At 32.4% G+C, this 16,202-nt stretch overlaps 1 protein-coding gene across 8 annotated transcripts in view; it reads left to right on the forward strand.

Annotated features, from left to right (window-relative positions):
- The window catches only part of LOC129750864 (uncharacterized), a 165,054-nt gene that overhangs the window by 119,267 nt on the left and 29,585 nt on the right, over positions 1 to 16,202 (forward strand). Inside the window, exon 1 of one of the 8 annotated variants that reach the window (XM_055745979.1) lies at positions 10,305 to 10,453. The exons of the other annotated variants lie outside the window; for them this stretch is intronic. The gene's annotated coding sequence lies outside the window, so the exon portion shown is untranslated. Of the gene's footprint in view, positions 1 to 10,304; positions 10,454 to 16,202 lie in introns of those variants that run through there. 8 annotated transcript variants of the gene reach the window in all.

Here is a 16,202-nt window from a genome sequence, read left to right on the forward strand (position 1 = left end):
AAGTTAATTTTGTACGGGGGCCTCTTTTCAATAAAAAATAAAATTTTTGAAAATATTGTGCAAATCATCTCTGACTCGAAAAACTCTCAGATACCTATACCGTATTTGTTTATGCCGAGTGTTGCACTAGTGTTGCACTGGTGCACCACTAGGTGCTGTCAAACTGTTTGTTTATTCGGACGGTGTTGCGCTGGTTTTGACCTGGTGTTGCACTGCCATCGGGCGGTAGTGCCCCGAAAATTTTGTCAGTGTTGCGAGAGAGCGTGTGAGTGAGTGAGGTAGCAATACACTGGCGACGATTTGTGTTTGTTTTTGTCGGATACGGTGGAACACTGATTGAGGGGAGAAAACAAATACGGTACAAATTTCCCTTTATTCCCATAGCCTGTCTGTCTATACGTGATTTTGTTACAAAGAAAACGCCTCCATTTTTATACATAGGATTGAATTATACCCCCATTCATCTAAACTAGGGTTACCATATCCCGTGACACCCAAAAGAGTACATTGAGATCATTTGTCCGTAAAGTCAGGAAAAACGTTAATAAGTAGAACCCGCTTATCCAAACTCCAGTTTTCTAAGCTTGCGAGTTATCCTAGTCATCAGGTTGACACAAGATCCAAATATTTTTAGATCTTGGCGCCCGGATGGTATGCAAAAACATGTGCAATAGAACCCCGCTTACTTGAGGTAGCCAGGAGAGGGACCACCTCGGATAAGTGAAACCTCGGTTTGAACGAAATACATTGACAAACCCTATCCTTTTGCTCTGGTATTGAATATCATTCAGGCGCATAGCTCGGTTCTAACATGGTTTTATTTTTCAATTTAATAGACGTTTCTGGCAAGTTTAGATTTTAAACTTGCCAAAAACGTCCAATTAATAGCTAAAGCGGGGTTTATATTTCGTGTTATCTGAGGTGGCACCGAGATATTTCAATTTAATAGAATACTGTTAATGTCTTGGAGGTTATGTGACTTACTTATCTATTTACTAACTTACTCAATAAATTTTCTTTTAAAATATTCTTGTGCTATAGATACCTAATTCTTTTGCATATTGATTACTGTTTGCATACTCAAAGGCGCTTATCGCGCTCACTGTTTACAACGACCAAAAGTGTATGATTATTATAACAAAATGTAAAAGTAATTTGTTGTAAGCTGTATTCCTTTCATAGTTTTTGCATAAGACGTGAAAAAACTTCATAAAATGGAAGGAATACGTTGGTTTTGCTGATCAAATGTCTTTCAACAAAAAAAGAGTACATTTGGTAAAATTTTACAAAAAGAAGAGTACGCCCATTTCTCGATCGAAAAAGAGTACATGTACTCTTAAAAGAGTACGTATGGTATTCCTAATCTAAGCTTCTTATCAGTTTGTAGTTAGTAACTCTTAGTCACTTTTTTGTAGCACAACATTAATATTAAAATTTATTTTTGTTTATTTCTATTTAATCCTTGATTTGAAATTTGTTTATAAACATTAACTTTCAAGTTATCTTCAGGTTATCAATAATTATTTATCACGGTTTCGAAGGAATTAGAAGAATTTCGATTTTTTTCCTGTAACACGGCTCATTGGCGGCGCACACTTTCTTCGACCATAGTTTTAGCTAGCCGTTTTAGATATTCGTTCTAGTTATCAGATTGATGTCTTTGACAACCTTTCCCTTTGCTTTGAGTCTCCTCTTCATGATTGCCCAGTTTTTTCTTTTTCTTTTTTTTTGTGATGGTCCCACAGGCCCATTCGGGTCCTTCCTCCACCCCATACGCTTCTTTAGGAGTGGGAGGGACTAGTTATCCTCTGGATAATTATGTTTACATTATTTGATCAATTCCTGTACGACTTGTTTGTCTTACTCCCGCGTATGTCCATCACCGTACATTTTTTTTATCTGATACTTCTTCAGATCTTCATCACATCCATATGATCCTTTTTAGGATTGGTCATTGTTTCAGATTGACTGTTTGACGTATTGTATTGTCAGTTTCTTAAAGACATTTAAGTTCGAACTGTCTTTGATGTTCAGCGGCAGATTATTATACATCTTCAGTCCGTTGTAGAAAACAGAACGTTTGGTCATCTTTTTTTCTGGCCAAATCTCGGTCCGATAGATAGGAATTTCTCTTAACCCATTCAAGACGGCGACTTTTTTCGAACGCGTCCCCCAGGAGTGATACATTTCTATTCTTTGATTCGATCAATTTTTATTATATGCAGTCCTCTCCTCGAAATAAAATTATTTCCAATAGCCGAATTGCACAATGGGTAGAAGATAATAATACACCATATTGAACATGTTCATCATTCGTTTCAATTTTTGTTCTTTTTATAAAGGAAAAACCCGATTTAATACACTTGACAGTGGATTGTAGCCTTTCTTTCAGCCTGTAAATTTTATTTGGGTACATATAAAACAAAATGAATTATGAATTATGATAAATGAATTTCATACGCAATAAATCCAAAATGAATTTAGGAATTAAAGATTCAAAGTTTTTATTAGGATAAAAGTATTTTTATATAATCATAATTTTCATATAAATAACCTTATTTGCAACTAGTTGGAGATTTTTGAATGACTAGATTCTGGAATAACTCAATTTACTCCTTTTGGAGTTACAGCATACACACAAAACTTTCAAGGCTCCACTTAGCAAAAATACTGTGTTACTTTCGATTAGCAAAAAGAGTTGTTTTACTAACGCGATAGCAAAGTTATTATTTTGCTTGATTTTGGTAAAAAAGCAGCCTAGCTAGCCGCTTCGTTCAGACAGCAGCCGCCGGTTTCGAGAAAAAAATAGTTCGACGCGAATCAGTGCGGTTGAGAAAATTAGATGCTGGCAGAACCTGCGGAGACTAGGCTGACAACGACGGAATGGAAGCCAGGTCAACTTGCTGCATGTGATGGAGATGGTGAATAAATTCACACCGGGAACGGACAGGTAATAGCAGATTTGGCCAATGGAAATCCGGTTTTAAATTTCAAAAATTATTTGTTTTTTTCTACAGGTTGCGGCTGCCGGCGACAACAGACATCATTGCCATCAGGATGATCGACAAAAAGGAAACTGATCTGGCCGCATCGGTTTTCCGCTTGGCGGATGGTCAGTTACCGCGGACAAGTGCGGTTTTGTTTTTCAAGTGCAGGAAGTGTTAATTGAAATTTGAAAAAAAGTGTCAAATAAATTATGTGAAAAAAATTTTGTATTCTATTGTATAAGCAGATATTTCCCCCAAATTTCCTGGAAAAAGAATAAATATTGAATTTCAAATCCAATAGGATCTTTTCTACCGGTTTTTTGCTAAAAGAAGTGAGCAAAAACTGCGGCGGCTAAATTTTTCTCTCGTTTGCTAAAATTTTAGTTCGAAAAATTTGCTAAAATGATTGCTAAGTTTCTAGCTGGTCAAATTTGAGCAAAATTTTGCTAATTTTCGGCCTCGAAAATTTTGTGTGTATGATATCTTCAAAATGGAAGGGGTATAAAAATTAAGAATACAATTTGAAAAAAGATGCCTGACCATGTATTTCAAATAATTCAACCTCTCAAGTAGAGGAATCAAATACATAGATAAAATCATTGGAACAAAATTTCAATTGCTAGAGTAAAATACGATACCAAAATGCAGAAAATCGGTAGAATAAATTTTGAAAATTAAAAGTATTGAAAATTTTGAAAGCGTAGTATTTTTAATTTTGTTATTTTGAGATTTTTATCCTGTTTTGTTGATTTGGTCTATTTTGTTAATTTTGTTAATTTGGTCATTTTTTCAATTTTGTCAATAATGTAAATTTTTTCAATTTTCATAATTTTGTCAGCATTCTTAGTTGATAAATTTTGTCAATTTTACCAATTTTCTAGATTTTGTCAATTTTGTCGATTTTAACAATTTTCATGATTTTGTCAACTTTTTCAAATTTGAAAATTTTGTCAATTTTGTCAAATTTGTCAATTTGGTCAGTTTTGTTAATTTTGTCAATTTTGTCAGTTTTATCAAATTAGTCAATTTTGTCAATCTTGTCAATTTTGTCAATTTTGTCAATTTTGTCAATTTTGTCAATTTTGTCAGCTTTGTCAATTAAGTGTATTTTGTCGATTTTGTCATTGTCAATTTGGCCAATTTTCTCAATTTTGTCAATTTTCTTCGATTTTGTAAATTTTGTCAATTTGTCAATTTTGTCAATTTGGTCAATTGGATCAATTTTGTAAATTTCGCCAGTCAATTTTGTCAATCTTTTCATTTTTGTCAACTTTGTAAATATAGTGAATTTTGTCAATTTTGTCTTTGTCAATTTTGTGAATTTTGACAATTTGGTCATTTTGGTCAATTTGGTCAATTTTGTCAATTTTGTCGATTTTTGTCAGTTTTATCAATCTTGTCAATTTTGTCAATTGAGTGAATTTTGTCGATTTTGTCATCGTTAATTTAGTAATTTTTTTTTCAATTTTGTCAGTTTTATCAATCTTGTCAATTTTGTCAATTCAGTGAATTTTGTCGATTTTGTCATCGTCAATTTTGTCAATTCTGCCAATTTTCTCGATTTTGTCAAATTTATAAATATTATCAATTTTTATGATTTTTTCAGCTAAGTTAATTTTGTCAAATCAATGAATTAAGCCAAGTTTGTCAATTTCGTCAATTTGGTCAATTTGGTCAATTTAATCAATTTTGTCAATTTTGTCGATTTTTGTCAGTTTTATCAATCTTGTCAATTTTGTCAATTTAGTGAATTTTTTCGATTTTGTCATCGTTAATTTAATCATTTTTATCAATTTTCTCAATTTTGTCAGTTTTATCAATCTTGTCAATTTTGTCAATTTAGTGAATTTTGTCATCTCTTTTGTCAATTTTGTTAATTTTGTCAATTTTGTCAATTTTGTCAATTTTGTCGATTTTGTCAATTTTGTCAATTTTTTCAAGTTTGTTGATTTTGTCAGTTTTATCAATATTGTCAATTCAGTGAATTTTAATCCAGTTTTTCATCGTCAATTTGGTCAATTTTGCCAATTTTCTCGATTTTGTCAATTTTATAAATTTTGTCAATTTTATGATTTTTTCAATCAAGTGAATTTTGTCAAATCAATGAATTATGTCAAATTTGTCAATTTCGTCAAATTGGTCTTTTTAGTCAATTTTTTTTCTGTTTCTTCAACTTTGTCAATAATGATTATTAGCTTTTTAGCTTTATATGCATGTTCCAAAAAAAATCCCAAATGCTTCAAACTCTACTATGGAGGGTTTGGTGGCGCTACTGTTTGGTTGTCATCTTCCATTGGCTTCAGCAAGTGAAAGTTAAGATTGACCTCCAAGCCGTCATCGTTTTTCTCTAGACACCAACCCCAACAACAACAACGCAACGTTAGATCTGAAGAGAGGAAGAGAAAAGGGAACAAAAAAACAAGCTCGAGAGCTTAAAGCTCGAGAGGATTCAGTAGCATTTGTCTTATTAGATTTAATTTGCCCTCACGGGCGAAATACTCTCCTGTCGTTGCTGCTTAAGAAAAAGCTTCGTAAGCACGAACGGCACGTGAGAAGATGAGAGGATGTGCATACATCGTCCGCGTACCCGTGTTGTTTTCCCCTTCTCAGAGCAATCTGTTCCTGAATATAATGTTGGGCGAAGTTACTATCGCTTTCGTACCATGCAGTGTGGGCATCACGTACTCACCAACGACTTCACAAATTTCGGGGTCGTACCCCTTGGTGGAAACCATTTTACAATTTATAATTCGGAGCTTCGGTTCCGAAATTTTTGAAATGGTTCGGTGTTATCTGAACCGTTAAAATAAAAAAATTTCAATCATTGGCCGGGAAAATATGAATTGGCGTATTCCTCCCATACGGTTTCTGTCACCATGACATCAAACCTGAGAGGGAGTGAAGCCTGTCTGGTTCCCCTTTCACACATCGACAGGTCCATACTTTTCGATAGCAAGCGCGTATCAATGACGTCACATATAATTTGACGTCATATATACGATAATCTTGATTTTAGTGATTGCTTGTTGTGGCCAGCCAGCTAAATTGACACGTTTTTTGGTGTGATGATTTGATGATAATTACTATGAAAATTTATTTTTCAAACTATTTTGTTTTTTTTTCTTTCTTTTATACATTGAAGAGGGAAAAAAATCAAATTTTTTAAGACAAAAATCATTTTTATTGTATTTCCCAGTTTCGCAAAAACGTAGTGACAAAGTTTATAAAAAATCACACCAATACATACAAATACACTGACATCGTCTGAACTCGTCGAGCTGATTCGATAGGTACCTATAAAGGTATATCTAAGACCCATAATTAATGATCTCCCAAATCGACCGATAACTATACCTTTCTGAAAGAAAGGCAAAAATATAATGCAAAGAATATCATGTAATGTGGTTTAAACCAACAATTAGTTTATTCTTAACTTTTTACAATGAGAATGTGTTTACTTTTGTGGTTTATGTTTTTTTTTCAATTTTATCGGTTTTAACCTGATTTTTTTCCTCCTCTGTGGATTTTTATCTAACCGGGAACTTTTGAAGCTGTCCAATTTTTTAATGTTGAAAGCAAGGTTGCCGAAAAAATGTGTGTTTTTGCAAAAACAAATCCGATTTTCTGTGATTTAACCAAGAAATAGTGTGATGGAAAAAGCCCCAAAATCATTATCATGACTTTCCTAAACAAAACAAAAATTCAAAACTTATGTTAACATTTTTCTCAAATACGTAGGTACAAAATTTAACAAATCTGTGAAATCAATGAATATTTCCAAAAATCTGTGTTCCGTGACTGTGATGAAAATTTGGACGAATCTCTGTGGAATTATAGATTATTCTGTGATTTCGGCAACCTCGTTTGAAAAGAGGGTGATTTGTTTATTTGTGTAAAACATCAACGGATCACATGTTGATCCTAATGATAGCCTAATAAAATAATAAATTAAAAACTACTTAAAACTACAAAGTTTGCCCATCATTTCATGAACGCACATCGAACGGAACGTTAAAATTTCAAAAATTTAACTGAAATATTAAATTAAAATTTATTAGAAATTCATGTTTGAATATTTAATAATAAAATTAAATAACGATGATGGTATTATCAGCAAATTAATAATTCGTTTAATAATATTTTCAACTATAAGATACAGATTTCACCTTTGTGAAAGTAGAATTAACTAAAAATTCCCCGACAAGGGCTGTAGAACCCAACAGCACGCTCGAAAGGTTATGAATTTAAAAGTTGGACTTAATAAGACGGAATTCATAAAAACTCTATACTGGTCCTAGATGCATATCAATTTAAGTTATTATCCCCTCACTATAGCCTAAATAACCACCGACGCACACTTCCACAAAAACAACACAAATAACAAGCAAATGACCTGTTGTCTGTAGCGACGAAACGAAACCCTGTCTGCGCGGCCTTATTTTATAAGTAATTTTCATCCCCAAATATTTTGAAGACATTTTCATACACAGTGAAACCAATGCAAAGTAACGTTTATCTATCCTTTATAGATTCTATTGGTTAGAGAACCATGAAAATTAGTCCACTAATTCAATTTATTCAAAATCATGAAAAAGTTCAAACTATTTCCATTGCACACACGGTGTGCAATCCGTCTCGAGTGGGTATATATCTTCAAAATCTTACTACGCAGTTTCCGGTCGACAGTTTAACTCCGACGATTAGCTTGAAGTTTTCGAATCACCTTCAATATTTCCTTATACCGTATGAAATCGCGTCATACGGTATTTCTGGGCAATTTCAGCTAGCTAGCCTCGATGCAGACCACAATGGATTTTCAAAATAACTGTGCATAATTTTTTCCCTTCTTTCGGCTTTTATATTGATTGTTTACAAAGTACCTACATTCGATATGCGGAAAAGCATACGTGAAGCTGACAAAATTCCCGACACGTGGGCGCCAAGAACTTCCAAATCTGTCCACCAGGAGCGCCACAATATGAGCAAAAGATTGTTCCAATTCTCAATGAAGCAAGCCTTAGAAACAGGATCTTAATGGTAGAGCACACGTAAAATGATAAAAAGGTAAAATTTACCGAGATAAAAAGGTGAAAGCTTAATCAATCCAAATAGGTAACTTTTACCTCATCGAGGTTAAACTCACATCGCAACAAGATCAAGTTTTTGTGTGAGTTCTCATCATGAAACTATATATTATTGATACAAAGATTCCCAAAACATTAAACACATAGGTAATGAAAAATTCAAATTAAAATTCAAATGTACTTATGCCTTTGTTTCATGTAATTTGATTACTTCCCAGAACACATTTGAACAGGCGAAGAGAAAAAAAACTTTTTAGACATTGAATGGGCAACCAGTAGGATGTTCGTTTTTGCCCAGCGAATCGCAAAGGTAAATTAACCTCTTTTCTAGGTAAAAAAGAAAGACGGTACAATGCACCTTTTTCCTAAGTGAATGAAAAAAAGATAAAAAAAAAAATAAAAAATCTTTTGATTCGATTGAATAATTTTTTCAATTTCCCCCGTCTTTTGTTAATCTTTAGACTTTATAAATTATCCAAGCTTCTGTCTTCAACAACTCATTTTGTTATTTTATCCTTCCTAAGCTGTTCGCTAAATATCCGTTTCGGGGAAATTTGACTTGTAAATAGTTTGTTGTCGTTCCTGTGGACGCGATTTTGATGATAGGTAGTCATTGTGTAGGTACCTAGTTTATTTTAGTTTCTCAACATTTCAAAATTAAGTAAATTTGTTTTACCAGGCTGTCTGTATTAGGTTCCGTATAAAAAAAAAGTCTCAAAATTTTTTTTATTTTTGAATTGCTCATAATTTCTGACAGCTTTGCTGTATTAAAGGGTTTCTTTGATTTTTGGAATTGTCATCACATCTATCCGACGATGTATAAATGAGTAAGAGTTCGATGAACGTATCCCGGATTTCCGGTAGAAAAAAAAGTCGTACTTAAAACAAAGACATCCAACTTCATCTTTGCTTCGCTTTATCTCATGTCTCAATTCTAAGCTCACATTTTAGTTCATTTTTCGTTAATTTGTTTATTGTTTTCATAGAACATACTTGGTCTCTAAAATATCTCAGTGCTTCAGTATATTGGAATGATGGTGATTATTTAAGATGTTTTGAATATGTGCTTCGGGTCATATTGACCCGAACAGGTTTGGAGGGTTTTTTTAATGGTAGGAAATTATCATTTTACACTTGTTTAGGTTATTGGTATTATAATTTATCATTTAGAATTCATCGCATGGGTTTTCCTGTTTATGATAAAAGGAAATAAAAGTTTGATTCAAAATGTTGTGCTTGAAATTTTTCTTTTCCCTATCAATCACTGACTGTTTAGTGTTCAACTTGAAAAGTAGAACGTCTAAATATAAGCTCGTTTTCCAAGAATTTCGTTGAAGAGCTTATTTGGCTATCTTTGTCACCAGGCTGTTGTGCCTCCAGCGATGTCATTTTAATAATAACCTCGGCCTCCACGTTCATACATACATGTATTGAAGGATGCAGCTCATTGAAGAGAAGGATGCAAGCAACCTGGGCCGGATAACGTTCGGGTGCTTTTAGGATCGAATCGCCGCGCCATCATTTTTCCCGAATCCACTTCCGCCGGAAACGAATTTCAGCGGTGGATGATGCACCCTGCTCTATAAATGTGTGTAGATACGTGTAGGAGCCTACAGGTGTATGACAATCACAGGGTTCTAAATATAGCGTTCGCTCGCTGACTGGCTGGAGGGATGCTGGGTTGTGTTTATTGGAATGTATGTTCTCCGGTTATTGGTGAAGAGAACTGATAATGTAAACGGGGGAAGAGCAATTGCTATTTATTACTCGGTCTAATGGAAAGCTCTTACCGAAATGAAACTACCGAAAAAGAAATTATGTTAGTTTATACTTACTACAACATCGTTGTGACGTTGAGTTGGTTTAAGGTCGCATCCATTGAGGTAGTCAATGTGTAGTAAGCACGTAGGACTGGCTAGAGATAATTAAACAATTGATCTTCAATGGTCGGTATCATAGATCAATTGCCTTCGGCAATACTGGGTATGGTATATGGTTGTTTGCTATCAATTAGACATGATCCATGGTGAGACGATTTGGAACATCAGATGACTCGTACAAACAACAATGTTCCTTGATCATCTCAATTGACCAATTTGTTATGAAAGTTTGTTAGGTAAAATATTTCAATTTTTTTCGAATCCCAATAGTTCAAACTTCTTTTCGAATTGACATCAACCGTAGATTCCAATCATTGATCGATTCTCTCTTTTTCTCACTAATTCCAGATTCATTTCATTGTTCCGGGTAGTAATCGGATAAAACCGCATGGACGCCTTTTCAACGAAACGTAAGCAGCATTACACGACCGGTGATTTCAATCCACCAGCCCCATATTCTAAACAGACGCAGAGCAAACGGAACATTCTCTCCAAGCAAGAGGTAGGTGCTTAGGTTTTAAGGGGGTGTTTATTGGGTGGGGTGGATGGGATTTGTTGTTTGTTTGTTTTTTCGATTGAGTAATATTGCAAGTTTGCGTTCAAGCCAAGGTGCAAGTAGATAATCAACTTATCCCCGATTACGTTGATTTATCAATCAATGGACATCGGCTTAGCTTTGGGATTAAATTTCGCATGCCGGCGATAGAAACTGATTTCGTTGACTTAGGGTATTATATCGATACCGAGAAATTTAAATCATTTGTAACAAATTTTCAACCCTCAACCTCAGAAATTACTTGATGAATTTTGAATTCTCATTGTAGAAAATAAATAATATCCCTTACTGAACTTTATATAAAGTTTTTAATATCATCATTAGAAAATTCGACTGGTTTCATTTTGAGCTTTGAAACCTTAAAAAGTAGCTAAAAATCAAGCAAAATTTCAGTTCATTAAATAATTCATCGACCTTAACGGATCTTCAAATCCTAACTAGCAAGTAGCACGTGAGGTGTTACAAAGTAAAATTTTACTCTAAAGCAGGGGTGAGCAACCTTTTGAATCCACTGGCCTATTTGAATTTAAATTTTGCGGTGGGCCGCACTCTAAATGAAATTTATTAATAACTAGCAGAGCAATTAAACAGGTAATAAACAATTTTTGACAAAATCATATCTGAAAATCAAAAGATAAAGATAAAGTTTAAGAAAAGTTAAATTTATGCAAGGCGGACAATACCACTACAACAAAATTTTATATGTACCTATATCACTTAGTACATCTGGATTTTTAAAATTGATTTGCACTTCTTCGGAACATCCGTTCTTCCAAATAGAAACATCATTTGCTTCCCTTTGATTTAAAAATCGAAAATTGTTGTAGTCCTTTATATGGTTCTTGAAAAAAGTTTGGACCATTTTTTTTACAAAAATCCATGTTTTCTCATACTGTTGAACTATTTGTCATCACTTCCATTAATAAATTTTCTGGGACGATATCCCAGCAATAGCTTATAGTGAGTATAATGTATTTTTAGGAAATCTCTGTCTTCTCAGCGTTCGACGTTGAATCGTTACTGAATATTAATTCATTTTTTCTTTGAGTATTTGTCCTCGACGTCCCGATCTTTTTACTTACAAACGGTGAAAACACTGTGTTTTAATTTAGAATTTTCGTATAAGATTTTGCATTGAGATGTTAAGCAAGGTAGACAAAATCATTGAAAAATCCATAATTCCTAAGATTTTCAAGCAATTTTGGTCAAACTTACAGTGAGCATTCCAGATTCTAGAATTTGTTCTACAGATTACGTGAATTTTTTCAATACAATTTAAAAACTTTAGGGGTAGGATTTTACGAAAGGTAGTGGATTTCTAATTTTCAAGTAAAATTACTAAATCCATCAAATTGAGGCAAGATTTTTCTACGAATTTTTTAAAAGCATCACCAAAATAATCACAGATTTTTTTGGTAGAACAACAGAATTACAGATTTGTTTTTTTAAAGAACCCAGAATACTTGATACTCGGTAATGTCGATAAGAAATCCAGAATTGTTCATCCAGACTTTGTTATTAAACTTTTCTCATATCAAACTCTCAAGAACAAAATTAACTCTCTCGCCTTTTTCAGTATTTGAGTGCTTACAAAACTAACCTTTTTACTAAATTTGTTAAATAACTTAAAATTTTCGAGGAAAAAATATCTGCTGAAAATGTTTATCGTAGAATCAGCTGAGTGCAAGACCTAAAAACTACTTTGAAAAAAAAAAACGCTTGACACAAGTTTCCGTTGCGTTCAATAATCCTTACACTATTCGATTTTTTTTTTAATTTTATCAATTAAAAAAAAGCATTTGAAAAAAATGTAAAAATTTAAATTATAGTGTTTTTTTATATTATCTTACATTGCGCCGGGAGTCTTCGGATCTTCCCCTAAATTAAAAAATATGGTTCATTTTTGCGACTTAAAACATATGTGTTTTTTTCAGATTTCTAAAACTTTTATTTGCTTAATAAGATTCGGTTTGAGTATAAAAATATCCCCTATACTGGATTGAGATTAAGCTACGAAAAAATATTTGGTACGCTGAACTTAAATTAACCATTTTACTGTCTTGTAATACGAATAATTCAGAAACAACCCAATGAATTAAGTTTATTTGGACTTTTTTTTTGATAATTCTAAATCATGAAGCTCGAACTTAAAACGTTTATCGCCAAGCGCAAATTGGATGAATTTCTTGCCAGGCCAAGATGGCCTGAAGTCTGCTTGCGCGTTTTTTTCCTGTTCTTTAGAAATTTATCTCATTAAGATCATTGAAGATGCTACAAATTGAAAACTATATATTTAATATATATAAAATATAATATCACTGTGTGCTTCGAAATCTATAGTTTCCCGATCAGGAGAGCATATCAAAATAATAACTCAAACATATCACAACGAGGTATTTATATCTTAATCAGTTACAATTGTGTACTCAAAGTTTTCGACAATAAGTTTCTAAAATCTGGGTTTTATCTTATTTTGATTGACATTCTTAAATCGGATTGAATTCATTTGCAACGATAAAGAATTTGTTTCAAATTGTTATAAAATATTATAATCATATCTTATTTTTGATAGGCATTCAACTTTCTATGAAACACGAACATCGAAGTGAACGGCCCAAATCGTACTTTAATGAGTTTTGCCCACAGATTCAAAAAATTGAATCTAACTTTGGGAAACCTTAAATGGAGCAGGTTTTTAGCAATTAATGTGGGTTCCCCGATCAGGAGGGAAAAACAAAATTATATCAAAATGAGATATTTTGATACTTATTTTTTTTCTATCTAAATGAGTTATAATTCAGTACTCGTAGGATGTTAAAATATCTCAAATTATATCAAAAAATCTATACGATCATAGCTAAATTATATCAGTTTTTGATAGGCTCCTATCAAGATTATATCTCGTTCAGATAGCAAAGTTTGATATTGGACAGAACAAATTATATCAAAATTATAACTAATCAAGATATGAGTGCTTCGAGAAAATTTTCTAGGGGAAGTTCAATAAACCACATTATTTGATAAAACCATGCCCCATTTTTGGTACCCCAAAAATTTGATTCAATTCTATGAATCTGTTGAGCGAAACTCGTTAATGTAAGGTTTGAGCCGTTGACTTCGATGTCCGTGTTTCAGAAAAAGTTGTACGTATATCAAAATAAAATATAAACATTTTATTTTAGGACAATCCGAAAAAAATTTTGATCATTGAATATGAGCTCACCCCCATTCAAGTTTGTCAATCAGAATAAGATATAATTCAGATAGGAGAAACTTAAAATCGAAAATTTGGAGTACTTAATTATAACTGAATCAGATGTAAATATCTTGGTGAGATACGTTTGAGTTTTTATTTTGATATGCTCCCCTGATCGGGTCCCGATCAGGAGAGCATATCAAAATAAGAACTTAATCATATCTCAACGAGATATTTACATCTTTTTCAATTAGAATGTTGTTCTCATAATTTTAGACTCTTACTTTCTTGAATCTTGGTTATATCTTATTTTGGTTGGCATTCTTGAATATGATTGAACTCACTTTCCACGATAAAGAATTTGTTTCAAATTGTTATAATATTTATATTATAACCGTATCTTATTTTAATATGCATATAACTTTCCATGAAACACGGACATCGAAGTTAACGGCCTAAACCGTATTTTAATGAGTTTCATTCAGCAGATTCATAAAATTGAATCAAATTTTTGAGATACCAAAAAAATGGAGCATGATTTTAGCAAAAAGTGTGGGTTACTGACATTCCACTAGAATTTTTTCTCGAAACACTCATATCTTGATAAGTTATAATTTTGATAGGATTTGTTCTGCTCAATATCAATCTATGCTATCTGAACCAGATATAATCTTGATAGGAGCATATCAAAAACCGATATAATTTTGCTATGATAGTATAGATTTTTTGATATAATTTGAGATATTTTAACATCCTACGAGTACTGAATTATAACTCATTTAGATAGAAAAAAATTAGCATCAAAATATCTCATATTGATATAATTTTGTTTTTCCCTCCTGATCGGGTTATGGTCATTCCCCTAGAAATTTTTTCCCGAAGCATTTATATCTTGATGAGTAATGATTATGTAAGGTTTCGTTCTGCTCAATATCAAACTTTGTTATCTGAATGAGATTTTATATGTTGATATGAGCATATCAAAAACTGATATAATTTAGCTATGATCGAATAGATATTTTGATATAATTTTAGATATTTTAACATCCTACGAGTACAGAATTATAACTCATTTCAATAGAAAATATTGAGTATCAAAATATCTCATCTTGATATAATTTTGTTTTTCTCTTCTGATCGGGTTACGCCAAAACACATTTTGTATAATTTGAAATGCGACCGTGCCAAGACAATGCGAAGTGAGTGTTACAAAATGTTAACGCATACTTTTCGATTTTTTTTTCAGAACTGACATTTGAATCTAATTTTAAAATTTTGAATATTTTGAAAAAAAGAGTTATGATTTGAAGTGATTTTATGATGTAAAGTTTATGAATATGTAATAAGTTCAGAAGTTGTTGAGAACAAGACGCAGGATCTTCCGACTTCGGGTGAGAATGAGAAAGCGAACCCATTTTTTTACGTGATTTTTTTTTTCGGGGAGTTTTTTCGGCTTGCATTCTTGTTTTCAGCAAACACGACGCATTGATTTACATTTCTAACGTTTCGATCCTTATTTGATCTTCTTCAGGGATTTATAATAGTATTTATTATGTTGGTTCTGCAGATTATAATTTACTCTTTCTTACCGAAAAGATGCCGTTTTCTTGTGAGTGTCGACTCGGTTGGTCGTGTAGAACTGTCTTTTGACCTGTTTTCCGAATAATTTTAGCTAGTTCGTTTTTTTTATAAGCTGTAGTGTATCGACTTACAGCGTACAGATGTTTGCGGATAAAAATCCGTTTGTCTAGTATTTAGGGGTTGATTTTCTACAGTATCTATCTAACTTTTAACACCGTCTTAACTTTTCACTTATTTTGGGGATTTGGTGACTTATATTTTTATAAATAATCTTGCCTCAACAATGTATGAATAAAAAAAAATATTAAAAAAACTGTTCTTGGTTCTTATTTGATTATTCATTTTTAAATTCTTTTATATTAAAAGTTTTTCGTATTATATAGTTACATGTAAAAATACGTCCTACGTCTTTGAAATGGCAAGCTAAATTTCTATTATGAAGTAATAAGTAAGGGCGGCAACTTCCATCGATTGCTCAAGAGTCTGGTTGATTAAGGCTTTTGATTTAAGCAAGAAAAGTTTTTTTAGAAAGCCTTCAATTTCTTTGAAAAAAAAAATTATGCTCCTATAAAATAGTTAAAAAAACCAAACTCAACTACAAAATGTTTCTACAAATTCAAACATTTTATCCATCTATGAAAATAAATTGATGTTCAAGAAGAAAAATTGAGAGCTGAAACTTTTGCGGTTCAAACTTCATTCTTGCACACTTAATTCAAGTTTAAGATTTTAGTTTGACTTTTGAAAAAAAAAACTACAATATTTATAAAGTTCAGCAATACATCGAGGAAATATGGCATTCTCTGCATATTTTTTTACGTGAAAATTTCATGTTTCTGATTTAAAATAAAATCAATTCCATCAATAAAATCCTGCTTATAATTAAAAAAAATCAGGTATTTTTATAAATTAACACTT

This window comes from Uranotaenia lowii, chromosome 3, assembly GCF_029784155.1.
Source record: "Uranotaenia lowii strain MFRU-FL chromosome 3, ASM2978415v1, whole genome shotgun sequence".
In the NCBI taxonomy this organism is placed as follows: Eukaryota; Metazoa; Arthropoda; class Insecta; order Diptera; family Culicidae; genus Uranotaenia; species Uranotaenia lowii.